The 27,987-nt window shown below is 39.3% G+C and overlaps 1 long non-coding RNA gene across 1 annotated transcript; it reads right to left on the minus strand.

The window, feature by feature from the left end:
- Positions 1-14: 14 nt before the first annotated feature.
- LOC132521848 (uncharacterized) lies at positions 15-27,934 on the minus strand. Its single transcript, XR_009540974.1, has 3 exons — positions 27,825-27,934; positions 21,212-21,315; positions 15-46 (listed from the first exon to the last, which is right to left on the minus strand). It is a non-coding gene; the product is annotated as an uncharacterized LOC132521848 (long non-coding RNA).
- Positions 27,935-27,987: the final 53 nt, after the last annotated feature.

Below are 27,987 nucleotides of genomic sequence, written 5' to 3' on the forward strand. Positions count from 1 at the left end.
GACAGCTCCATATCCTTTTTACTGTACTGCTTTAAAGGAAAAATGTCTGAGGAAAAAATGGAAACTGTGTAGGTAAATATGGCATATTGTTATCATTTTAAAATTCCAGGGAGATTCTTCAATATTTACAATTTTGATTTCCTTGCAGATGTTCTAAAACAATGGCACTGTTAAACCTTAAAATTAATACCTTACTATGTTTTTTATAAGCATCTCCCTAATTCCTTCTTTCTCTTTATTCATTTGATATTAGTTGAGCACCTTCTCTGTGCCAGGCACCGTGCTGAGCCCTGGTGAATACAGCAGAAGGAGTCCCTGGGAATAAAGAAGGTAGCCATTGCAACCCATTGTGGTGTGTTATGTAAGTGCTTCTGCATGGCTAATTGAAACCTGTCTTACTAAAATTCAATCCCATTTCTCCTTGTTCTGCCCACGGAGTAGGTAAACAACAGCCAACAACAGCCAACATCCTCTCTAACGTCGCCTTCCTGATACTTAAAACGCTCAAGTTTCTTTTTTCCTGTTCAAAATAAACATATTTTTTCCACAAAGAAAAGAAGACTACAGTTGATGTGTGCAGCAAGCCAATATAACTCCTTTGCTGTGTCATCACATTGTCATTGATATGAAAATATAGAATATGAGTTTTCAGTCACATTGACGGGATAAAGGAAAATAAAGTCCCATGTGATCAACCAGTTTCTAAGGCATTAATCTATACACTATTCCTGATAATGCCATTCTAAGAAAATGCATTATAGTGGAACAAAAATTTTGCATCATTGCACTAGCTGAGAAAAAAATAACTAATAGGTCTCTATCCCTTATGACTCATATCAGAGAACCCTGCCCCCAAAGAAATAAAGACACATTGTCACTGAACCACATTATTGTCCCTTAATAAGACTATAAAATGAGTACCTCATTCATTCGTTGACATTGAACTTGTGCCAAAACTATTAAGAGCATGTATTAATAGATATCCCTAACGTGTAGGAAAGAATACAGAATAAAACACAAAATGAAATTAGTATTCACTTTTAATTTGTCTTTTATAAATGATTAAGTAAAGCATATGAAGGAAATAAAAGGGCAATAAATAGCCTTTTATCACAAACTAGGGGATTTCTCTTACTCCGGGCTTGATCACAACCAGTTTAGAAATACGCATAATCGCCTATGGTCAATATCATATCACTGCCAGATCACACATTCAACAGATAACCACTATTATTATAAAAGAGACTTCCTTGACCTCCTATTTTGGTCTGGCTAGGAATTCCTGTACTTTCCCAGATCAGTTGTCACACAGTACAAATCTTGTGCTGTGCATGTCAATTTGTACCAGTACAAGTGACCGGTGCCTTACAGAGCTTACGCTAAAACACACTTCTATGCATATGCATAGCACGAGTTCAAGAAATATGATCATAGTTGTTCTTGCAGTGCTTCTTCAAATCTGAAGTCTATGTGTGTTTTGCTATTATAGCTAAGGTACAGTGTGTGTTATTTGGCAGCTGAATTTGACATGAAAATATAAAAGGTTTGGGCAACCACATATTTGGAAATAGAAATCTTTCCTGAAAACATGGCTTTGGTTTTTAAACACAGCTAAATTTCTGGAAACTTCAATTTGTTAAAGACAGCCAAGACTTCAATCATATTTAACATATTCCTGGGGTTTACATATAGTGTTTCAAAGTAATAAACAACATCTTGTTTGGAGTAGCACGAAGAAAATGAGGCAAGCACTTCTTTAGAGTAAAAGCTCTACTTTTAAAAATAGTTTGGAGACTCATTCTTATGTTGGTGAAATCACAAAACACTATTCAGCAAACAAAACATGATGAGCTCAATTCAAGTTGGTAAACATTTTTAGCTGGCTTCATTTGTAGTAAGAATTTTAATGTAACGATAACTTCAAGAATGCATCCCTTATAATGGAAACTTGAGGGCCAAAACTTTTTTTTTAATTGTTAATAAGAACAATGGTGTCAAATTTGCACTGGAAAATCTGAAGAGATGTGATGACAACAGTAAATTGATTGTTTGAACAATTTTAAAAATCACATTACCATGCACTAAATGCATCTGCATTTACTCATGAGCACTCTCACTGCAGTGACCAAAAAGCCCCCAGGCCTGATTCAGTAGCAGAAAATAGACTCCTTCCATAAGGTAGGATATATATACCTTACTTCCAGCACATAAAACTTGCAATAAAGCTGTACATACTTCACATGCTTTTTCCTCATTGGTCTAAGGATAATAGTGATGTCTAAAAACCCTTAAGTCACTTAGTAAGAATAACAAGCACTTTTCAACAAGCAAGACATGACGAGCCAAAATAATACCATCCAAAGAAAGGAAGGCATGAGGAGCTTTCTCTATACTCTTTATAAGTCAGATCAAATTTCACTTAACCATGCTTTTTCCCTACACAGTGAATGGAACATTTGTTATAAGGATAACTACAGATTCACATCCAGATAATCTATGGCAAACCAACTGATAAACATACAAACATCTTGCCCTGTGGCCAATACTCCTTTATTTTGCCTGCATGTTATTCCTAATTTTTTAGATAATAAATATTTTATTTCTTGTGGTTGATAGGTAAACCATGGGAATTCATTTAAAAGTTTACAAGTCGGTGACATGTTATGCCCCTTTCTCACCACCTGTACTCAAAACCACTATTGGAGTGGACCTCAAGAGTACAAAGACCTTAGATCTGAGTTCGTCTGGGGCAGTGCTGATTTGCAGCTCTTTACCTGGAGTAATTATTAGTAACACAACCTTTCAGTCTCAGAAGTATCCCAGTTTGGATGATAAACTATATGGCCACCCTTCTTATAAGATAATGGATGCCATCTACTTGATAGGACTTCTGGGTACCAAGCATGTTTGCCTCGAGTATTTCCCCTAAACCAGACAGCATATAGTCGGAATTCTGCCAGCTACACTACAAATTCCTTGAGTCCTGAGATTGGGTTTTTATTTAACTGTGTGCAGCGAGTATGGTGTCAGTGCTAGTACAGTACAAATGCTAAATAAATGTTTTTTTGGATGAATGAAGAGTCATTCCTTTAGACAAAACATTGCCTGCTTTGGATATTCTCTTTTAAAATTCCTAGAAGGAGAAGCACGTGTATAAAATTGATAATGACCTTCAAAATCTGACCCCTTATCACCACCTCTACTGCTACTACTCTGGTCCAAGCTACTATCATCTCTTGTGTAGATTAATGCAACATCCTCCTCTCTGGTCTCTCTGTTTCTATTATTGCTTCCCTGGGGTATATTCTCAACACAGAAGCAAGTGACCTTGTTAAAGCTAAATCAGATGGTGTTACTCCCCATCTGACCCTGAGTAAAAGCTAGTCATTACAATAGCCTACGAGGAGCATTGTCAGATCTAGCAAATAAAAATATAAGGGCCCAGTTAAATGAATAATGTTTAGTACAAGCATGTTTCATACAATATTTGGGACATACTTGTACTTTTAAAAAGTATGTGTTGTTTAACTGAAATTAAATGAAATTAAAATTTAATGGAGCATCTATATTTTATCTGGCAAAATCTTCCAAGGATTTACCTGACTGGGCATATGTGTGCGCGTGCACACACACACCCCCCTACCTCAGCCCTCCTCTCCTGTTATCCTTCCTTTCCCTGGACGCCAGCCCAATGCCTGACACTGACACCAGGCATACTTCTGCCTTGGGGCTTTGTGCTGGTTGTTTCCTGTCTAGAAATTTCTTTCCTTGGATACTGCTACCACTCACTACCTCACTTTCTTCAAAACTGTCTGCACCTTCTTAGGGAAGCTTTTCCTAGCCACTCTATCTAAAACCCAATCCCTTCCCAATTCCTATCTTCCTTCTGCACTTTGGTTTTTCCATTACGCTTATCATTTCCTAATATATTCTATATTTTACTCACTTATTTTGTACGTAAGCTCCTTGAGAGGAGGAATTTTTGTCTATTGTTCCCTCTGTTGTATCTCTAATTCCTAGAGTGGGCTCTGGCACAGATGAGGCCACATAAAAATCATCAGATTAATGAATGGTCATCCATAGCAGTAGTAGTCATATTATTATTGCTATCAGTTTAAATTCTATATTGTCTGCAAAAGATTTGAATAGACATTTCGCCACAGGAGAAATACAAATGGCCAAAAAGCACGTAAAAACATACTCAACATAACTAAATATTAGGAGAATACAAAGTGAAACCACAATGAGATTCCACTTCAACCCCTTTAGGCTAGATACTGTCAAAAAAAAAGAGAAAATAACAAGCGTTGAAGAGGTTGTGGAGAGATTGGAACACTTGTGCACCACTAGTGGGAATGTAAAATGGTGCAGTCACTATGGAAAACAGCATGTCAGTTCCTCAAAACATTAAAAATAGAATTTCCATGTGATCCAGCAATTTCACTTCTGGGTGTGTATGCCCAAAAGAATTGAAAGCAGGGTCTTGAAGAGATATTTATACACCCAAGTTCATAGCAGCATTAGTCATAATAGCCAAATGGTGGAGGCAACCCAAGTGTTCAGGGATGAATGAATGATGAACAAAATGTGGTCTATATGTACTTACAATGGAATATTAGTCAGCCTTAAAAACGAAGGAGATTCTGACACATACTATGACATGGATGAACCTTGAAGACATTATTCCAAGTGCAATAGGCCAGTCACAAAAAGACAAACACTGTAAGATCCCACTTATATGAGGTGCCTTGACTAGTCAAATTCACAAAGACAGAAAGTAGAATGGTAGTTCCCAGGGCCAGGGGTAGGGGAGAATGGGAAGTTGTAGTTTAATGGGTATCTAGTTTCAGTTTTGCAAGAAGAAAAGAGTTCAGTAGATTGGTTGCACAACAATGTGAATGTATTTAACACTCCTGAACTGTGTACTTAAAAACGGTTAAAGGCTTCCCTGGTGGCGCAGGGGTTGAGAGTCCACCTGCCGATGCAGGGGACACGGGTTCGTGCCCCGGTCCGGGAGGATCCCACATGCCGCGGAGCGGCTGGGCCCGTGAGCCATGGCCACTGAGCCTGCGCGTCCGGAGCCTGTGCTCCGCGACGGGAGAGGCCACAACAGTGAGAGGCCCGCGTATCGCAAACAAACAAACAAACAAACTGTTAAGATAGTTGATTTTATGTTATGGGTACTTTACCATCAGTAAGTATTTTTAAAAATTGAAATAAGTAAATAAATAAATAAGTCAATGTAGTCTGAATCAGGACCAGGCAGGTTGTATCATTTTATCGTTGAATCTTGACAGCAACACAGGCCATGAGTGATGTTATGCCCATGTCACAGACAGAGCAGCTAAAACCAAAAACCTCAGAATTCAGCAAAGATCATACTCCTGGTAAGTGGAGGGCTTGGGAGAGTGATGACTTCCAACCTGTGCTCTGTCCAGGAGCACACTCTGCTTCTCTGGCTAATGTTAATACCCCACTGAAAATCCCTGTGGTTTATTCTAGGGAGTCCAAACAGCATTCGTCATCATCCAATCACTCATATATGGCTTTGTCTTCATTTAACACCCATTGATTCAGAACTAACTAGATGCTGGGTTACAAAGACAAGGTCCCTGCCTCGCATGGTTTACATAGTCCAGCAGAGAGAAACAAGACATGAAAACAAAGGCCCTGGCATGTAACCGGAAATGTAATAGGTTGACAGCCTTCAGTTGGAGCCCAAAGGCAGAAAGGAGAATGCCCTAGTTAAGAAAAGGACAAAGGCAAGCTCTACCTTCTATGCAGTTTTACCCAAGACCAACTCTGAAGGATTCAAAGGAGCCAAAGAAGTGCTCCTGGAATGTCTGCAGTGATGACCGCCCTTCCTTTACCCTTTCATCCTTGCCTCCCGGACTTGGTCATTATGAAAATACCCCCATTTTTAGTAGAGGATGGGAGCATCAAAGAGCCAATATTAAATATGTTTTTAAAAGAAGTTTCTGATCTAAAAGAGGGAAGGGTCTGTAAGAATCTCCAACCCTCCACTTAGAGAAAAAGATGGTATGAAGTATTTGACTAAATATCTCACCCCATGGTCTCACAATGGGCAAATATAAGGAGAAAAAAGTCAATATTTTAAAACTATTTGCCTGACTGATTCACAGCTTACAGACTCTGACTCTCAAAATCCTTATAAAAAAAGAAAAAAAATGAAGATATTTTACAGTATTTTCCTGAGGAATAAATCTTTATATGTTCCCTATGCAAGCAGAAAGCAATAAGATACAGTAATTTTGGTAATAAACCTCAAGATAAGACTTTGAAAAATTAAAAAGGAAGTATCTATGGAGTCACCTCTAGATATGCCTAGGAGAACTTTGAAAGTATACACACCAAGGAGTGTAAGACCTTGGAAGGATAAGGAAGTCTTTTCAGCTCTTATTTTATATAATTTTATGAATATATGATGTGCTTTTGGCATTTTTCAAATAAAAAAAGAAAGCCGGACAAGGCTAATATTAAATGCTTTCATATATGGACATTTCAGTATAAAAGAAGGAAGTCCATCGTCAGTGACTATGTTGATTTACATAACAGACAACTTTATCCATCGTTAACAGGAAGTACTACAGCACAGTGGTTAGAAATGGGGGTTTTAAAGTCAGACAGACTTTGGTTTGAATTTAAGCCCATTCTCACTAGCTGTGAGACTGAAAAATTATGATTTACTCACTCTAAACTTATGTTCCTATCTGTAAAATGGGGATAATTATACCAATCTTTCAGATTTGTTGTTAAGATTTTAGAAGTTAACACATCTGATACATACCAAGGCCTCGGTTAAATACAATTATTAGAAGATTTCAGTTAACAAAAGAGACCAGGTGACTCTACAGTATCAGCACTAAATTAGCTGAATGTGGATATAAAAGAACAGGAACAACAAACTGATAACAGACTGCAAGGAAAGCCTGGATTTGATAATAAAGCAGATTAATTACTCAGATATTGATTAGGATAATAATGACACTAAATGTGTATCCTGTTTCTAAAGGCATCATGTGCTTGCTCGCTCTTCTAGTTTCCTAAATAGTCCACAAACTGAAGAAACTGATCTTGAGACTTAACCATGTATGATTAAAAATAATAGATGATATTGAAAGCATCTGGTTCAGCAAATGCTCTCAGCACTGAAAAGTCAAGGTACTGATGTTGCTTTTTAAGATAATATAAAGTGCCCGAAAAATGCTGATTGAATTTCTGAAAGGTAAACTGCTTAACAGAGAGGAATGAGGAGTTAGTTTTTAAAGAGTTAAAGGAAATGCAGATGAAATTTATCACAGTTAAGTACCAAACCAAGACATGAAAAAACAAAAGGTGATACAAACAAAAGTGGCTGCACAGAGATTTTAAAAGCAAGCTGTTTGGACAGTTAGTGGAAATCTTTATGTTTACATAATAAAATCACATAAACAGAAATAACAAGGTTATGCTAAAAGGAAAATGGCAGGCAATGAACATGAAATCTACAAAATATTTCAAATAATCCTAAACATCTTTCTATAAATGTTAAACTTAGCCTCCTCATTAAAGAAAAAAAATTTCTTTGAAGTCAGGGTTGGGTGGGGACAGGGATTTAACAATGGAGAGGCATAGATTTGTCTTGCTGTCTCAGCAAATATTGTCATAAAACAATTTTGCTTTCCAACTTTATAAAAGAGAGCATGTGAGCGGTGTACACATACCAGAAGAAATAATTGTGGGCAGAGAAGTAAAGTTGGCACACTGGCCTTTTACCCCTCTCCTTCCGTTACAGGGATCTAATCATATCTGGGACACATATGCAAAGTTGGCGGACAGGGTAGATATTGACAGGGTAGGAAGCCAACCTTGCAGTGAAATGAGGAGGGTCCTGTCTCCTCCAAGAAAGCTGCACCCACAAACCAGCCAAAGAACAACTTTGTCTTACAGGTAAGCAAAGCCAAGGCACTATTTCCAGAGTGTCACTTATGCTACCTGGGAGGAGGGAGAACACTCTAGATGTGTAGATTCTCCTGACCCCGTTTTCTCCTGCTTGTCCATTAGCGCAGATTAGTTTACTCTTCACATTGCCCCCTAGACACTAGGCAGAGAGAGCAAGTGGACTGAAGCAGAAACAAGCCTCAGATGAGAATGGGAAGTGGGCTAGGGGTAGAGCATGGTAGAGCAATAGCGTAAGGTATCAGGCCAGAAAAAAACAGGCTCTGATGGACATACGGCATCCATATTTTCCAAACCCAAACTCATGACACATAGCTTGACAAGTATGATTTTACTTATGGGAACAACAGGACAGAATATTTACAACCCAGGGTTGCCCTGGAAAATCTAGGATATATAAACACCACATCCATAAAGGCATTGAAAGTGGGAAGGCTAACATAACCTACTTGAGAATTCTGCACATGCTGGTCAGCGCATGTAAAAGCAAGTTTGTTAAGTCACCCCAGTCTCTATTTATTTCGATCACAGACATATTACATATTTTAGACACATTTAGGATCTCTATTCTAAAGACTTGCCGTGAGAAGAGCAGGTGGTATCTGAATGAAATAGATTTTTACAGTTGAGTAGAAAAGTGTGCATAACATCAGATTAGATTATTTGCCAAGATCGCCAAACTTGTCTGCCCAGGCCTCGCAAGGCTACTAAACTTACCCATATAACCATGTAGCGAAAGAGAGGTAATATGCTCAGAAAACCTGTGCACTCCGGCACACAACTCTCAGGTTAGGCTCCACACGTTTTCAGAAAGAAAATTAATTCAAATTTGTACCACTTTTTTCTTGCCTTACATCCATTTAATTACTTGCATGTGAGAGTCATTGTTTCTTATATGACCACCCCCTCCCCCAAATCCTTCAGGGAAAGCTTCTTGTAGAAAGAAAAACAAAGGTCAGTAACCTAATATCCCCAAGCAACTCTACAACAACAAACCAGGAAGGGAAAAAAGTGAAGAAATGCTCTGAATGGGGAAAAGATCTTTGTCTGTTTACTCTTTCAACAGTGAATAAAAGTTATGATTTTGCCAATAACTATGGATTGATAGTGTGCCCAATTTTTAAAGAATATATAAGGAGAGCCCATAAAATAGGAGAGGAATGTTCTGTGTGAGGTCAGAAGCTTTTTGAAAACTAGAAATGTATCAAATACAACGTATCACCTTTGTCATGGCACCATAAATACTTGAAGTGGGGAAATGCCTGGGGATTATCTAAGAAAGGGAAAGCGCTTCTCTTGCACATGGGGAAACTGAGGCACAGCAGCATGTCCAAGGTTACCCAGCCAGCTGTAACGGAGTCAAGGCAAAACCCCAGCTCCTGCAGGGTTTACGGATGAGCTTACTCATCTGGAAAATGAGGGTGCCGAACTTCGAGGTCAATGCCAACCGCAACATCCTGCAATGCTGTATTGATTGATTGCTTTGTAATCTACTTATTTGTATTTTGGCTCTTAAATAAAGGTAAGGCTGCCAGGTCTGACATATTTCTAGCCCTTAGAAAGCTGACCTGACAGTAAAGCCCTTCCAAAACATTTATAGAGACAATGTTCAGAACAAGTCGCAGAATTTAATAAGGTAACATATTTTGAAGCACGGGGCAGTTACAGGCAGCCAACCTGAGTGGATGCAGGCGAGGGAGGTATTATTTTTTTTAATTTTCAAGATGTCACTGACAAGGGAGACATATGCCAAATGGTAACACAGGTCTCTATTGAACTAAAACAAAACAAACAAACAAAAAAACCTTGAAAAAGGCATGAAGAGAAATGAGGAGCATGACACAAAAAGAATGGCTGAAATATCAAAATAGGATATTGAGAATTTTAATCAATACATTGATTAAAATTATTTGAAGTTTGAAGTCATATGATGCATCTTCTTTTCCACTTATACCTGCCTCCAAAACATGACCATGTAGAGGATTTCCAATATTTAATAACCTACTATAAATCCTGGAAAGATACTCTGAAATCAGAGTATATAAATCAGTATAAAATCAGAGTACATTTCTTTAAAATCTTCTCTACTTGTTATAATGTTTCTTATTTATCTTTACCATGAATTCTTACCAGTATTTCACATAGCTCTAAGGTAGAATTTATGCAATAAAAGAAAAAATGACTATGTAGCATAAATATTGAATGGATGGATGGATGACCAAATTGTTACAAGCAGAAGCAGCCAATTAGTTACTATCTAAAAAAAATTGTCAATCAGATGTACTATACTTTACATATATTATAGGTAAGATGATTTAAAACACAGTAAGTCAGCGAACAGAAGATTCTTTTAGGGTTACAGAGTACTTTTTTCATTATACATAGATTTAGCCAAATATTGACACCACTAAAATCATGATTGGAGGCAATTAAGAAAACCAAGAATACTTGGAAAAATTTGTTGGGAATTCTGGTTGCCTGGTTACCTGACTGACTTCCCATCCCGTCAGATAACCAGGTAAACTTTCAGATCTTTGATGCATTTTTCTCTACATTGATAGAAGTACAAACACTTTACACTTAGACGTGGTTTTGAGCTCATCGCTTATTAGCTGGTGTTTGATCTTGGACAAATTACTTAACTTTTCAGTGACTATTTCACTTGTCTGTAACAATAATAACGTTTGAGTCACTAGATTCTTAAAATGATTAAATTAGATAGTAGCTCAAAAATAGCCGTCATGGTATATGGCACACAGGAAGCATCCAATGAGTGGAGGTAGTCATAGTTGTAGTAATAAGAGTAATAATGGTCCCTATTGTCTTTTTTTTTTTTTCCTATTGTGGCACATTGTTGTGAAATCAACATAGGTTTTGGATTCGGAGAGCATCGGGTTTGAAGCCAGGCTCTATGCTTGGTGACTGGGTGACAAGATATTTCCTCTTGTTTAATTTCTCCTTCTGTAAAATGAAGACCATAACACCTTATTCTTACTAATCTTATAAAAATTAAATGAGATAGTATGTTAGCACTATGCAGTAGTACCTGGCACAACAGCAGTAATCATAAAGAAATGTCACTTCCCAACACTTCTCGTCCCCACAATTCCCTCATTCCTTCATTCATTCATTCACAAGCATTACCGAGCTCTGCAAATACAAAAGGAGTAAGACTGCCAATCCTGGTTTCAAGAAGAGGGTAAAGGGGCAAAGAAAGAGATTATAGGATGTAGTGGCAAATAATTTAAGGGAGGTGTAAAGCACTGCTTGAGAGCACAAACGAGAAAAGCCTAAAGCTTTCTTGAAAAGTCTTAAAACGATAATAAAAATTAGGCCACGTAACACACACTAGAAAGGCTACAACCAAACAGCAACAATAGAAAATAACACATGTGGAGGAGCTTCAAGATGGCGTAAGAGTAAGACGCGGAGATCACCTTCCTCCCCACAGATACATCAGAAATACATCTACATGTGGAACACCTCCTACAGAACACCTACTGAATGCTGGCAGAAGACCTCAGACCTCCCAAAAGGCAAGAAGCTCCCCACTTAACTGGGTAGGGCAAAACAAAAAAGAAATAACAGAGACAAAAGAATAGGGATGGGACCTGCACCAGTGGGAGGGAGCTGTGAAGGAGGAAAGGATTCCACACACTAGGAAGCCCCTTCGCGGGCGGAGAAGGGGGGTGGCAGAGGCGGGAAGCTTCGGAGCCACGGAGGAGAGTGCAGCCACAGGGGTGCGGAGGACAAAGCTGTGAGATTCCCACACAGAGGATCCAACCAGAACTCCCCAGCCCCAGAGGCTTGTCTGCTCACCCGCCGGGGCAGGCGGGGCTGGGAGCTGAGGCTCGGCTTTGGTCAGATCCCAGGGAGAGGACTGGGGTTGGCGGCTTGAACACAGCCTGAAGGGGGCTAGTGCGCCACGGCTAGCCAGGAGGGAGTCCGGGAAAAGTCTGGACTTGCCGAAGAGGCAAGAGACTTTTTCTTGCCTCTTTGTTTCCTAGTATGCGACGAGAGAGGATTAAGAGAGCTGCTTAAAGGAGCTCCAGAGACGGGTGCGAGCCACGGCTATCAGCACGGACCCCAGAGACGGGCATGAGACACTAAGGCTGCTGCTGCCGCCACCAAGAAGCCTGTGTGCAAGCACAGGTCACTATCCACACCGCCCCTCCCGGGAGCCTGTGCAGCCCGCCACTGCCAGGGTCCCGTGATCCAGGGACAACTTCCCTGGGAGAACGCATGGCGCGCCTCAGGCTGGTGCAACGTCACACTGGCCTCTGTCGCTGCAGGCTCGCCCCGCATTCTGTGCCCCTCCCTCCCCCCCGGCCTGAGTAAGCCAGAGGCCCCAAATCAGCTGCTCCTTTAACCCCGTCCTGTCTGAGCGAACAAACGCCCTCAGGCAACCTACACGCGGAGGCGGGTCCAAATCGAAAGCTGAAGCCCAGGAGCTGTGCGAACAAACAAGAGAAAGGGAAATTTCTCCCAGCAGCCTCAGAAGCAGCGGATTAAATCTCCACAATCAACTTGATGTACCCTGCATGTGTGGAATACCTGAATAGACAACGAATCATCCCAAATTGAGGAGGTGGACTTTGGGAGCAAAGATATATTTTTTCCCCCTTTTCTCTTTCTATGAGTGTATATGTATGTGCTTCTCTCTGTGATTTTGTCTGTATAGCTTTGCTCTTACCATTTGTCCTAGGGTTCTGTCCGTCCGTTTTTTGTTGTTGTTTTTTTTACTTTTTAAAATTTTTTTCTTAATAATTATTTTTTATACTTTATTTTATTTAACTTTATTTTATCTTCTTCCTTCCTTCCTTTCTTTCTTTCATTCTTTCTTTCTTTCTATTTTTTCTCCCTTTTATTCTGAGCCATGTGGATGAAAGGCTCTTGATACTCCAGCCAGGAGTCAGTACTGTGCCTCTGAGGTGGGAGAGCCAACTTCAAGACACTGGTCCACAAGAGACCTCCCAGCTCCACATAATATCAAACGGCAAAAATCTCCCCGGAGATCTCCATCACAACGCCAAGACCCAGCTTCACTCAACGACCAGCAAGCTACAGTACTGGACACCCTATGCCAAACAACTAGCAAGACAGGAACACAACCCCATCCATTAGCAGAGAGGCTGCCTAAAATCATAATAAGGCCACAGACACCCCAAAACACACCACCAGACATGGACTTGCCCACCAGAAAGACAAGATCCAGCCTCCTCCACCAGAACACAGGCACTAGTCCTCTCCACCAGGAAGCCTACACAGCCCACTGAACCAACATTAGCCACTGGGGGCAGACAGCAAAAACAATGGGAACTACGAACCTGCAGCCTGCAAAAAGGAGACCCCAAACACAGTAAGTTAAGCAAAATGAGAAGACAGAAAAACACACAGCAGATGAAGGAGCAAGGTAAAACCCACCAGACCTAACAAATGAAGAGGAAATAGGCAGTCTACCTGAAAAAGAATTCAGAATAATGATAGTAAAGATGATCCAAAATCTTGGATATAGAATAGAGAAAATACAAGAAACGTTCAACAAGGACCTAGAAGAACTAAAGAGCAAACAAACAATGATGAACAACAAAATAAATGAAATGAAAAATTCTCTAGAAGGGATCAATAGCACAATAACTGAGGCAGAAGAACGGATAAAAGACCTGGAAGATAAAATAGGAGAAATAACTACTACAGAGCAGAATAAAGAAAAAAGAATGAAAAGAACTAAGGACAGTCTCAGAGACCTCTGGGACAGCATTAAATGCACCAACGTTCGAATTATAGGGGTCCCAGAAGAAGAAGAGAAAAAGAAAGGGGCTGAGAAAATATTTGAAGAGATTATAGTTGAAAACTTCCCTAATATGGGAAAGGAAATAGTTAATCAAGTCCAGGAAGCACAGAGAGTCCCATACAGGATAAATCCAAGGAGAAACACACCAAGAAACATATTAATCAAACTATCAAAAATTAAATACAAAGAAAACATATAAAAGCAGCAAGGGAAAAACAAAAAATAACACACAAGGGAATCCCCATAAGGATAACAGCTGATCTTTCAGCAGAAACTCTGCTAGCCAGAAGGGAGTGGCAAGACATATTTAAAGTGATGAAGGAGAAAAATCTACAACCAAGATTACTCTACCCAGCAAGGATCTCATTCAGATTTGATGGAGGAATTAAAATCTTTACAGACAAGCAAAAGCTAAGAGAATTCAGCACCACCAAACCAGCTTTACAACAAATGATAAAGGAACTTCTCTAGGCAGGAAACACAAGAGAAGGAAAAGACCTACAATAACAAACCCAAAACAATTAAGAAAATGGGAATAGGAACATACATATCGATAATTACCTTAAATGTAAATGGATTAAATGCTCCAACCAAAATACATAGACTAGCTGAATGGATACAAAACCAAGACCCATATATATGCTGTCTACAAGAGACCCACTTCAGACCTAGGGACACATACAGACTGAAAGTGAGGGGATGGAAAAAGATATTCCATGCAAATGGAAATCAAAAGAAAGCTGGAGTAGCAATTCTCATATCAGACAAAAGAGACTTTAAAATAAAGACTATTATAAGAGACAAAGAAGGACACTACATAATGATCAATGGATTGATCCAAGAAGAAGATATAACAATTGTAAATATTTATGCACCCAATATAGGAGCACCTCAATACATAAGGCAAATACTAACAGCCATAAAAGGGGAAATCGACAGTAACACAATCATAGTAGGGGACTTTAACACCTCACTTTCACCAATGGACAGATCATCCCAAATGAAAATAAATAAGGAAACACAAGCTTTAATTGATACATTAAACAAGATGGACTTAATTGACATTTATAGGACATTCCATCCAAAAACAACAGAATATACATTCTTATCAAGTGCTCATGGAACATTCTCCAGGAGAGATCATATCTTGGGTCACAAATCAAGCCTTGGTAAATTGAAGAAAATTGAAATCGTATCAAGTATCTTTTCCGACCACAATGCTATGAGACTAGATATCAATTACAGGAAAATATCTGTGAAAAATACAAACACATGGAGGCTAAACAATACACTACTTAATAACCAAGAGATCACTGAAGAAATCAAAGAAGAAATCAAAAAATTCCTAGGAAAAAATGACAATCAAAACATGACGACCCAAAACCTATGGGATGCAGCAAAAGCAGTTCTAAGAGGGAAGTTTATAGCAATACAATCCTACCTTAAGAAACAAGAAACATCTCAAATAAACAACCTAACCTTACACCTAAAGCAATTAGAGAAAGAAGAACAAAAAAACCCTCAAAGTTAGAAGGAAAGAAATCATAAAGAGCAGATCAGAAATAAATGAAAAAGAAATGAAGGAAATGATAGCAAACATCAATAAAAGTAAAAGCTGGTTCTTTGAGAAGATAAACAAAATTGATAAACCGTTAGCCAGACTCATCAAGAAAAAAGGAGAAGGCTCAAATCAATGGAATTAGAAATGAAAAAGGAGAAGGAACAACTGACACTGCAGAAATACAAAGTATCATGACAGATTACTACAAGCAACTCTATGCCAATAAAATGGACAACCTGGAAGAAATGGACAAATTCTTAGAAAAGTGCAACCTTCCGAGACTGAACCAGAAAGAAATAGAAAATATGAACAGACCAATCACAAGCACTGAAATTGAAACTGTCATTAAAAATCTTCCAACAGGGCTTTCCTGGTGGTGCAGTGGTTGAGAGTCTGCCTGCCTATGCAGGGGACGCGGGTTCGTGCTCCGGTCCGGGAACATCCCACATGCCGCGGAGCAGCTGGGCCCGTGAGCCATGGCTGCTAAGCCTGCACGTCCGGAGCCTGTGCTCCGCAATGGGAGAGGCCACAACAGTGAGAGGCCCACATACCGCAAAAAAAAAAAAAAAAAATCTTCCAACAAACAAAAGCCAAGGACCAGATGGCTTCACAGGCGAATTCTATCAAACATTTAGAGAAGAGCTAACACATATCCTTCTCAAACTCTTCCAAAATATAGCAGAGAGAGGAACACTCTCAAACTCATTCTACAAGGCCACCATCACCCTGATACCAAAACCAGACAAAGATGTCACAAAGAAAGAAAACTACAGGCCAATATCACTGATGAACATAGATGCAAAAATCCTCAACAAAATACTAGCAAACAGAATCCAATAGCACATTAAAAGGATCATACACCATGATCAAGTGGGGTTTATCCCAGGAATGCAAGGATTCTTCAATATATGCAAATCAATCAATGTGATACACCATATTAACAAATTGAAGGAGAAAAACCATATGATCATCTCAATAGATGCAGAGAAAGCTTTCAACAAAATTCAACACCCATTTATGATAAAAACCCTGCAGAAAGTAGGCATAGAGGGAACTTTCCTCAACATAATAAAGGCCATATATGACAAACCCACAGCCAACATCATCCTCAATGGTGAAAAACTGAAAGCATTTCCACTAAGATCAGGAACAAGACAAGGTTGCCCACTCTCACCACTCTTATTCAACACAGTTTTGGAAGTTTTAGCCACAGCAATCAGAGAAGAAAAGGAAATAAAAGGAATCCAAATTGGAAAAGAAGAAGTAAAGCTGTCACTGTTTGCAGATGACATGATACTATACATAGAGAATCCTAAAGATGCTACCAGAAAACTACTAGAGCTAATCAATGAATTTGGTAAAGTTGCAGGATACAAAATTAATGCACAGAAATCTCTAGCATTCCTACACACTAATGATGAAAAATCTGAAAGTGAAATCAAGAAAACACTCCCATTTACCATTGCAACAAAAATAATAAAATATCTAGGAATAAACCTACCTAAGGAGACAAAAGACCTGTATGCAGAAAATTATAAGACACTGATGAAAGAAATTAAAGATGATACAAATAGATGGACAGATATACCATGTTCTTGGATTGGAGGAATCAACATTGTGAAAATGACTCTACTACCCCAAGCAATCTACACATTCAATGCAATCCCTATCAAACTACCACTGGCATTTTTCACAGAACTAGAACAAAAAATTTCACAATTTGTATGGAAACACAAAAGACCCCGAATAGCCAAAGCAATCTTCAGAACAAAAAACGTAGCTGGAGGAATCAGGCTCCCTGACTTCAGACTATACTACAAAGCTACAGTAATCAAGACAGTATGGTACTGACACAAAAACAGAAAGATAGATAAATGGAACAGGATAGAAAGCCCAGAGATAAACCCACGCACATATGGTCACCTTATCTTTGATAAAGGAGGCAAGAATGTACAGTGGAGAAAGGACAGCCTCTTCAATAAGTGGTGCTGGGAAAACTGGACAGGTACATGTAAAAGTATGAGATTAGATCACTCCCTAACACCATACACAAAAATAGCTCAAAATGGATTAAAGACCTAAATGTAAGGCCAGAAACTATCAAACTCTTAGAGGAAAACACAGACAGAACACTCTATGACATAAATCACAGCAACATCCTTTTTGACCCACCTCCTAGAGAAATGGAAATAAAAACAAAAATAAACAAATGGGACCTAATGAAACTTCAAAGCTTTTGCACAGCAAAGGAAACCATAAACAAGACCAAAAGACAACCCTCAGAATGGGAGAAAATATTTGCAAATGAAGCAACTGACAAAGGATTAATCTCCAAAATTTACAAGCAGCTCATGCAGCTCGATATCAAAAAACAAACAACCCAATCCAAAAATGGGCAGAAGACCTAAATAGACATTTCTCCAAAGAAGATATACAGATTGCCAACAAACACATGAAAGAATGCTCAACATCATTAATCATTAGAGAAATGCAAATCAAAACTACAATGAGGTATCATCTCATACCGGTCAGAGTGGCCATCGTCAAAAAATCTATAAACAATAAATGCTGGAGAGGGTGTGGAGAAAAGGGAACCATCTTGCACTGTTGGTGTTAATGTAAATTGATACAGCCACTATGGAGAACAGTATGGAGGTTCCTTAAAAATCTAAAAATAGAACTACCAAACGACCCAGCAATTCCACTACTGGGCATATACCCTGAGAAAACCATAATTCAAAAAGAGTCATGTACCAAAATGTTCATTGTAGGTCTATTTACAATAGCCAGGACGTGGAAGCAACCTATGTGTCCACTGACAGATGAATGGCTGAAGAAGATGTGGCACATATATACAATGGAATATTACTCAGCCATAATAAGAAACGAAATTGAGTTATATGTAGTGAGGTGGATGGACCTAGAGTCTGTCATACAGAGTGAAGTAAGTCAGAAATAGAAAAACAAATACCATATGCTAACACATATATATGGAATCTAAGAAGAAAAAAAAAAGTCATGAAGAACCTAGGGGCAAGACGGGAATAAAGACACAGACCTACTAGAGAACGGACTTGAGGATATGGGGAGGGGGAAGGGTAAGCTGTGACAAAGTGAGAGAGTGGCATGGACATATATACACTACCAAACGTAAAATAGATAGGTAGTGGGAAGCAGCTGCGTAGCACAGGGAGATCAGCTCAGTGCTTTGTGACCACCTAGAGGGGTGGGATAGGGAGGGTGGGAGGGAGGGAGACGCAAGAGGGAAGAGATATGGGAACATATGTATATGTATAACTGATTCACTTTGTTATAAAGCAGAAACTAACACACCATTGTAAAGCAATTATACTCCAATAAAGATGTTAAAAAGAAAAAGAACATGTGGTTGGCAAGGATGTGGAGAAATTGGAACCATCATGCATTTCTTATGGGAATATAAAACAATACAGCTATGGAAAACAGTTTGCCGGTTCCTCAAAAAGTGGACATAGAATTGAGACCCAGCCATTTCACTCGTAGGTATATCCCCAAAAGAGCAGAAAACAGGTCTTCGAACAAAAATTTGTATAGACAAATGTTCATAGCAGCACTATTCACAATCACCAAAAGGTGGAAACAACCTAAGTGTCCATCAATAGATGAATGGATAAGCCAAAGGTGGTCTATCCACATAATGGAATAGTATTCAGCCATGGTAAGGAATGAAGTATTGATGCATCATGCTACAGCAGGGATGAACTGTGAAAACATTATGTTACGTGAAAGAAGCCAGTGACAAAAGACCATGTATGATGTGATTCCATTTATATAAAATGTCCAGAAGAGGAAAATCCAAGGAGACAGAAAGTAGATTTGTGTTTGATTAGGGCTGAGGGAAATGGAGGGTTGGGTGGAAAGGGATGATAGCTGAAGGGTACAAGATTTCTCTTTGTAGTGATGAAAAGATTCTAAATTGACTTGGGTGATGGCTGCACATATCTGTGAATATACTAAAAACCATTGAATTGTAGGCTTGGCTTTAAATGGGTCAATTATATGGTATATGAATTATACCTCAATAAGGCTGTTTTAAAAAAGAGAGAGAGAGAAGCTAAAAATGAAAATATTAAAACACACACACGCTGTCCTAGGTGTTTGGACAGACTCTGCCAGATCCATTATGGATAGTCTCAATTAGTGACCATTCCAATGCTGGAGCTGATTTAGAAAAACATAAACAAAATTAAGAGTGTGTCAGGCAGGGGCTTCCCTGCTGGCGCAGTGGTTGAGAGTCTGCCTGCCGATGTAGGGGACACGGGTTCGAGCCCTGGTCTGGGAGGATCCCACATGCCGCATACTAACTGGGCCCGTGAGCCACAACTACTGAGCCTGCGCGTCCGGAGCCTGTGCTCCGCAACGAGAGGCCGCGACAGTGAGAGGCCCGCGCACCGCGATGAAGAGTGGCCCCCGTTTGCCGCAATTGGAGAGAGCCCTCGCGCAGAAACGAAGACCCAACACAGCCAAAAATAAATAAATAAATTAAATTTAAAGAAAAAAGAGTGTGTCAGGCAGAGAAGGTTAAGAATGGAACAACACATCCAAAGCCTGAAGCAGTGAATGGTGCTAGCATGTTCTGAAGCATTGAGATGTTGAGCGGGAGCTGGGCCGTGAGGACAGTGGCAGGAGAGCAACACTGTGGAGTTGAGAGTAGTTGACCCAGAATATAGCAGTGGCCTGGAAAGCAGGCTTCAGAGTGATTCCATCACTCACTGGGTATGTGTGCAGGTAAATTTGTGATCTTTCTTAAGCATCCATTTCCTGTAATTGGGAATAAACACCATGCCCCCCTCACAAGATACTGTACTTTGAGGATTTAATGAAGCAAGATAGGTAAAGCGTATAGTCAAAGCCTGGCAAACAGTATGCAGTCCATAAGCGTTAGTGCCCTGAGCTCTTGGGAAGCTAAAAGAGTTCAAAATGAGAAATCACCAGTTATCAACAAAATGTTACAGCTGATGATAAAGGTTTCAAGCTTTTTGAGTTTTGAGTAATTTAGAGACATTGCCACTAATTTAACTTCCTCTGATCCATCAAGAAAAATACATGTTTTTAAAAGAAAATCTCTAGAGAATTATGGTAACTGTCCCCTAGACTAATGGTACTGATCTGGCCTCAGTAGCTCAAGCTTAGCCAGAAAAATAACAAGTTCCTATTACGATGATATTCTAATTAAATATCCCAAACTTTATTCCAGGTATACCCAATCCAATATTGGCAGAGCTAATTCAAGCAAGAACATTCTAGCCAGTAAATAATAAATTCTCAGAAGCCAAAATTTCCATTTACACCTGTAAATAGAAAATTCAATTTAATGCAAATTGTTAAATAATAAGACCAGTGGGCAATGAACCATACTAAACACATCATATGAAATGGATCAGTCATGCAGCATGGTGACCAGGAAAGAAATCTGTGACATGTTCTGTAGCTAAATGCTATGTGTTTACACATGCAAGCACACGCATGCAGACGCACACAACAAGATGCCACCACAGAGACACAGCATGCGTGTGAAAGATGGAGAAATTCTGAATGAGTAGCTGGTTGCATTCCTCTGTGTTTAAGATCTTTTGCTCACCTTCCGTAGGATCATCTAACCATGAAGAATGCTATTTTATACAATGCTTGGCAGAGCAGTTGTTAGGAAGGGGAATTCAGTAAATGGCTTTGCTGAAGCTAAAAATCATTAAGACGGGGATTCAGGCATGTTCTTTATTGAGACCTCCTTGAGAAAGTTCAAAAGTCACCATCCACAAATTTAAAATCAGCAACATACTTACACAAAATACTTACAGAATTCCTCTGATTGAGGCACAGAAGATTAAAATAAGTCAACATAGATCATTTTTTCCTACCTTAATCTGGACAATAGGACATGGCTCAGGCATCAGAGATTTTGGAGATCATTCAACATGCTAGATGCAGGATGTATCTTATAGCGCATCTGGAGAGCAAGGGACTTGGAAGAGAAAAGTTTGGAAGAAAATAGGTTTGATTTTTAAATATTTTCCAGCTCTTTTTTTAAATAAGCTAGCATGCATCTGAGCTTGGAAACAATTTAAAAGAAACAATCAAGTGGATCATCTTTCACCATAGTCACGAAGGTGCTGACACCCTAACGTAGGCTGTTTTAACAAGAGAGCAAAATCCTTAATGCTAATGTAGCACTTTGCTTTTTGAGTTCCCAGAGTCTGAAGAGTATGCAGACCAAAATCTTAGCAAATCTTGGGAGCAAATTATTTTTATTTTTTTTCATATGTGTTTGTGAATTACCTGTTTGCTTGGTGCTGAGAAATTTCACAGGAAGTGGGACTTTCAGGGCTAAAACCAGAAAATGCCAGGGCGAACCGGGGCAAGATGGTTACCTTATGTGTTTATCAACAAAAGACTAAAACCAACATATAATCTCTACACACACATCAACACACCTATGTTGAAATGATTTTAAAATAATGGCATTCAAAAATGAAAATGTAAAATATTCAGCTAAACCATTAATCATTCATTCTCCTCAGTACCCTTTAGTTACTTCCACTTCCTTGCCCTCCGATCAAATCTTAAAGGAAGTTTTCAAAGATATTTTCGAATCAGAAGGTCCCACAGTCAACCGAAGAACTTGCCCCAAGCTCATTGGTCTTCAGGCATGTAGAAAGTTTGGGGGAAAAAAAGTTTTTGATGTAAAATCATTTCTACACTGATTCAGAGAACCAATTCAACGTTTTGAATAGTTCAAGTCAAATTTATGCCTGAAATATTGATATAATTAAGGAAATAAAAATATTATCTGGAATATGGCTTTAACCCAACCAAAAGAAAACATCAGGTCCTTTTCTTTGTTATATCATTTGAGCTTAGCATTTTCCTCTTGCTAAGAATCTGTTAATGAGGCTAATACAGCAAAAGAAAGTGTTTATGTTTGCCCACCTTAATCACTCTCCACTTTCGTGTTCACATCTTTGAGATTAAAACGTAGATGAGCAAAAGAACAGTTGTTTCTTTCTAAATGCATTGTAAGTTTGTTTTTTCAGTTGATTTCTTCCAAATTTCCAGTGTTATCTGCTGAAAATATTTTACTCTTGAATATTTTATGTAATTAATTGAGAAGTAGCGATAATGTAAGACTATTTCATCCAGCGATCCCCCAGCATATGGAGAATACTGCAAATTACCAAGTAAGTCCACTGAGTGAAACATAAGTTAAAAATGAGTTTAAGAGACAGCGGGACATGTTTATGTAGGCAAAAGGGGTTGGAAGATTTGCTGACAACACGGAGAGGTGTGTTGCAATAAACTTGAAGGAGACAGGCCATTGGGCCAACCAGCCCTTTTCTATCCAGGAATTCCTTATGTTCTCATTAGTGTCTCACATCCGGACAGCTGTGTTATTAAAATTTGGCCCTAAACTTGAGTCAATGAAGGAGTTTCATGTCTTGATTTCATTCTTCCTTTACATATTAAATACACAAACACACATACACACACACACGTGCGCGCGCACACACACAAATTTCAGCTTTGGTTCAAGGAAGCATTTCATTTCACGTCCAGACATCAGATTTTTGTGACTCATGGCCAAGGACAGGGAATGGCTTTGTGAACAAGCTTGTTCTGATCATGTCCACCTCTGTCTGATAAGAGTACATGTTCATGGCACCTCACTTTCATTAATACAACATTCTAAACAATCCTCTGAATGGCCACCTTTAGTACTGAGTTAGGTTCAAGCTTCTAGAACTGAGTTTCTTGGGAAGAAAAAATGTTTTAAGGGTTAGAGAAAAAGGGCAGTTCTCTTCATTCCTTTATCTTTCCTCATCTTTTAAAATATGTGGTTAGGAAAGATTTTGTACAGGATTGGTTAGAAGCCAAGAGCTTCACTGACCCTTTTAGTCGTTGCCATTTCACATTTCTGGCCTCAGGAACTGGTGGAGTTTTAGAACAAATTTTAATTTATAGGATGCAAGCATAACCTGCATCTGAATATAAATACCAAACACATGCATTAGCGCTTTGCAGTTAACAAGCACTTGGATCCCCACTGTCTTGTTTGCTCTAATTCATGATCCTATTAGCTTGGTGCTATTATCTGATATTTATCGATGTAGAAACTAAGGCCCAAAGAAGTTAAGTGACTTGGCCAAAATCACTTGCCCAAGTGGTAAGTAGTTGACTTAAAACAGAGGTTAAAGAAAGAACTTAAATTCAAACAGAAAATAAAGCTCCATTTTTAATGTAATTTTTTTAAAAATAAAGTTGAGCAAAAACATAAACAAATGAGGAGCTTATGTCTACTTGGGTCCATTTCTAAAGACCTATTCCATTACATGGTAACAGCATATGTATGTGTGCTACTTAGTTATCTTAAGTAAAGAGTAAAGACGCTTAAGGAAACAAATTCATATATTCACTAAAGACTTCTTTATAGTGTTGTTATCTTTTTTCTGTTTTAGGTTAAAAAATATACAACCACGAAAATCAATTCATAAATCAAAATATTAATGTTATTTGTTTATACTGGTTTTACCTTCAAGCATCATACCTTTCAAAGCAAAAACCCAAAGCCTTACCTATATTCTAGTGAACTGACAATTACTGAAAATAATACTCTCCTAATGAAAGCCAAATCCACATTCAAAAGCTATTAACTGTTGTTGCAAACAGAAGCCTTAGTCAACATTTGAGCATAACAGATAAAGTACTGGAATATAAACAAATAGATGGTGAAGAGAGGGGCAGTGGGGGCAGGAAGAGAGTGTTGAGGAAAGAGAGAGGGAGACTGCTGCACAGAGCCTTACCCCTAGGGAGGATCCAGGAACCCGAAAGCCCCCTAAGGAGCTGCCTCCAAACGCCCAGTTCCTTCTGATGTGGTCCCTGTATTTGGTTCTCTCCTGAAACAAGTGCCCTGGTCTGATCGCCAGTTTGAGGCCACTCCCCTGATAACCTGTCTAGCCCTTGCTATAATGTCCTCCTGTCAGGGGCCAGAGCTGGTCCATGAGACCCAACATGGGTCTGATTGGGGTCCCATTACAACCGAAGCAGAACCCCCAGAAAGGAAGAGACACTACCTCATACTTGGCAAGAAGAGTACCACCCCACCAGAATTAACCCCGGATGCTGGGGTCAGTCTCCTGAGAGCTTTGGGCACCAAAGCGCTCTAGCTATTGTCATTGGAACGTCGGTCTCCTTCCCTGAAACGCTGACACTAGGCTTTCTCCCCTCTTCCTCCCAGCCTGCTCCAAGGTCCCAAGGTACATTTAGCCCAGCCTGGAAGGGTTAAAACATGTCACAGGTGATTTAAACTAATTTCAGTGGTAGCTGATGGATTTTAAAGACCTGACCTTTTGTGAATTAGGAAGATCTACTCTCGCCTTCACTTTATTTTGTAGCCATCGTTTGGCTAGATGGGTCTGACTTCTATACTCCCAGTAGCATTCATCACACACAGTCTGTCCTCCCTGCCAGCCTGCAAGGATTAGGTCTGTCTTTTTTTTCTTTATTATTATTATTACTATTATTTTTATTTTTTTTGGCCATGCTGTGTGGCATGTGGGATCTTAGTTCCCCGACCAGGGATGGAACCCGTGCCCCCTGCATCGGGAGTGCAGAGTCTTAACCACTGGACCACCAAGTCCCGGATTAGGTCTGTCTTGATCACTGTTGTACCCTTATTCCTAGCACGGTGCCCAGCACATAGCAGAAATTAATAAGCATTTGCAATGAACACATATATGATACATGTATGCAACTGTCAAGCAATCCATTAGCTTAGGAAATGAGGTGATTCATCACATATTTGACTTTATTAATTGGCTAATAATACTGATGCATTAGACAGCACATTTACATTTCATACTTATATTGTAAAGCACAAATATATCAAATAATATGTTTTTATCTACCATTTTAAATTCTGAAAAACTTTTTTCCCTTCAAAAGAATATCTGCTAAACTTGCTTTATAAAATCCTGAGTGAAGAGAAGCGAAAGACAGCCTCTCACTGGAAGCAGCCCTTCATTCAACAACTGAACTCTAAGAAATATACATTTTCTTAGAACTCACATTTATCAGAAAAAAATTCCGGAAAATTGCAGGTAACATATATTCGGATAGTTTCATTACGTTTACTTAAAACTAAGAAGTTTATGACTTTAAGGCAAAGGGAACAAATTATTTTTTAAATGTTCAGTCTCTATATGATCCCTGCTGCCCCTACTCTCCTATCTCAAATAAGCCAAATTAATTTTCCAATTTCACTTCCAAACTACTCTCTTGAATGACTGTGTTTATGATTTGGTGTCTTTGTGTGCTAAAGACAAGTAACAGACCAGTTATGGAAAAGAGGAGAAAAAAATTCCAGTGCTCTCTTAAGACCATGGCTTCCTTTCTAATACATATATATATGTATGTATCAGGACCAAACAGAGTCACAGGACACTGGGTTCAATTTTTACTTTGACAGTAGTCCCATGTGACTCTGAGCCAGTCCTTTCAACACCGTATTTCCTCATCTGTCACATAAGAATAATAAGATTTGCCCTTTACCAGTTTCCAAAGATGTTTCCATATCTGAAACATACTTGGGACTCCCAAAATAGGTTTGATTATTTTGTCTTACTCCATCAAAATCTTAATTTCCTGCTTTTCCAAATTAGGGATAAAAATATTTGCCAACCTTGAAAGTTTATTATAAGAATCAAGTAAAATAATGCACATGTAAAAGCTTTGAAATTTGAAAATGTTTACATGTGAAAGGTCTTGTTATTTTAATACTTTTGCAAATGCATGTTTAAACTAATGCAAGTTATTCAAAAATGCAGTGAGAAATTTCCATCTTTTGGGTCTCCTCTTAATATGAAGCATGGAAGGTCTTCTGGTGGCTAAACGCATTATCAATAAAACATGCGTGTGGGAAAAAAAAAACGCATGTGCTTGGAGTTCTTCGTTCAGTAATAAAAATTAGTTTGTACCATGACATTCATATTCAGTTTAAGAAGTATTCTTGAGTGTTCACTATGTACCAGATACTTACTAAGAGTTGGGGACACTTAGCTAAGGCTGCTATAACAAAATACCATAGACTGGGTGACTTAAACAATAGACACTTATTTTTCACGGGTTTGAAGGCTGGGAAGTCTAAGATCAAGGTGCCAGCAGATTCAGTTCCTAGTGAGAACTGGCTTCCTGGCTTGTGGACAGCCACCTTCCTGCTGTGTGCTCACATAACCTTTCTTCAGTGCATGCCCAAGGAGAGAGCATGATCTCTGTGTTCCTCTTCTTTTAAGAACACTAATCCCATCATGGGTACCCCACCCTCATGACCTCATCTAAACCTAATTTCCTCCCAAAGGCCCCACCTCCAATTACCATCACATTGGGGGTTAGGGCTTTAATAAATTAATTTTGGGGGACACAACATTCAGCCCATCATAGGGTAAAAAGTCAAAGATGACAGTGTCCCTGACCTCATGGAGGCCTTATTCCAGTTGCTAGAAGACATAAAGGAAGGACCTCAGTGCAGAGTGTTAAATGCTATGAGGACAACAGAAGGGCCAGGAGGAGATGACATGTGTGCTGAGTTAAAGGATGAACAGAGAAGTCAGCCAAATAAAGGGAGCAGGAAGGCGTATTCCTGGTAGAGTAGATGGTATAGGCAAAGGCCCTAACATTGGAAACAGCATGGTTTGTTCAGGGGAAAATGCAAACAATATTATAAAAGTGTAAGGTGCCATTTGAAGAGTGGTGGGAGAAGAGGATGAAGAAAGAAAACATTCCATCTAAGAGGACCACATGTGCCTTTCTAAAGAACTTGTGGTTTATCGCACTGGCACTGTGCTTCTCACACTAGGGTACTCAAACCCTGGGGACAGGCAAGATTAACATGGCCCAGCTTCTTGGGTCCTCAATTTTACCCAAAACTATGGGAAAGAAACAAAGTTGAAGCTGAAGTAGTATTATTTCAAAACACTCTTTGTAAATATTAAAACACCCATCCTTAGGGTTACATCCTTAGGGTTACCTGAGTTGGAGATGCACAGCTGGTATGTAATGCGGAATCGCTGATGGCTTTTATGCTCAGCAGTGACACAGTCAGATTTATGTTCTAGATCAATCACCCACTCTGGTAATGGTATGAAGAACAGACATGAGGGAAGAAAGACTACAAATGGGAAAGTCCCTTAGGAGCTGGGCATTTCCTCTTTCAGGAAAGAGATGCTGAGTAGCTGAAACAGGGTAGGGATGTAAGTGGGGAGGATTTGAGCACATTTGAGGAACTTGTGGAAGTAAGGTCGTTAGCACTTAGTGATTCACTATGGAAGTTAAGAGAAAGACAGGAGTCAAAGGTCAACCCAGGGTTTGGGCTCAGGAGACTGGATGGAGAGTGATGCCCTTCAGCTAGCTGGCGAACACGGGAGAAAGTGAAGTTAGGAGAAGATTACAGCTTCAGTTTTGAACATGTACAGTTCTACATACCCAGGGATCTCCCGGTGAAGATGCTCAGAATTCACGCCTTCTCTGATTCTCCTCGTGAAGGTGGTCAAAATTGGTGGGGCATTTTGCTTTATCTCCTTCACGACTTTCACTGGATGTCTCTGGAGTTCATACATGACCTCGTCTCAGCTCGTAAACTGTTTTC

The sequence above is a fragment of the Lagenorhynchus albirostris genome, chromosome 6, assembly GCF_949774975.1.
Source record: "Lagenorhynchus albirostris chromosome 6, mLagAlb1.1, whole genome shotgun sequence".
Classification (NCBI taxonomy): domain Eukaryota; kingdom Metazoa; phylum Chordata; class Mammalia; order Artiodactyla; family Delphinidae; genus Lagenorhynchus; species Lagenorhynchus albirostris.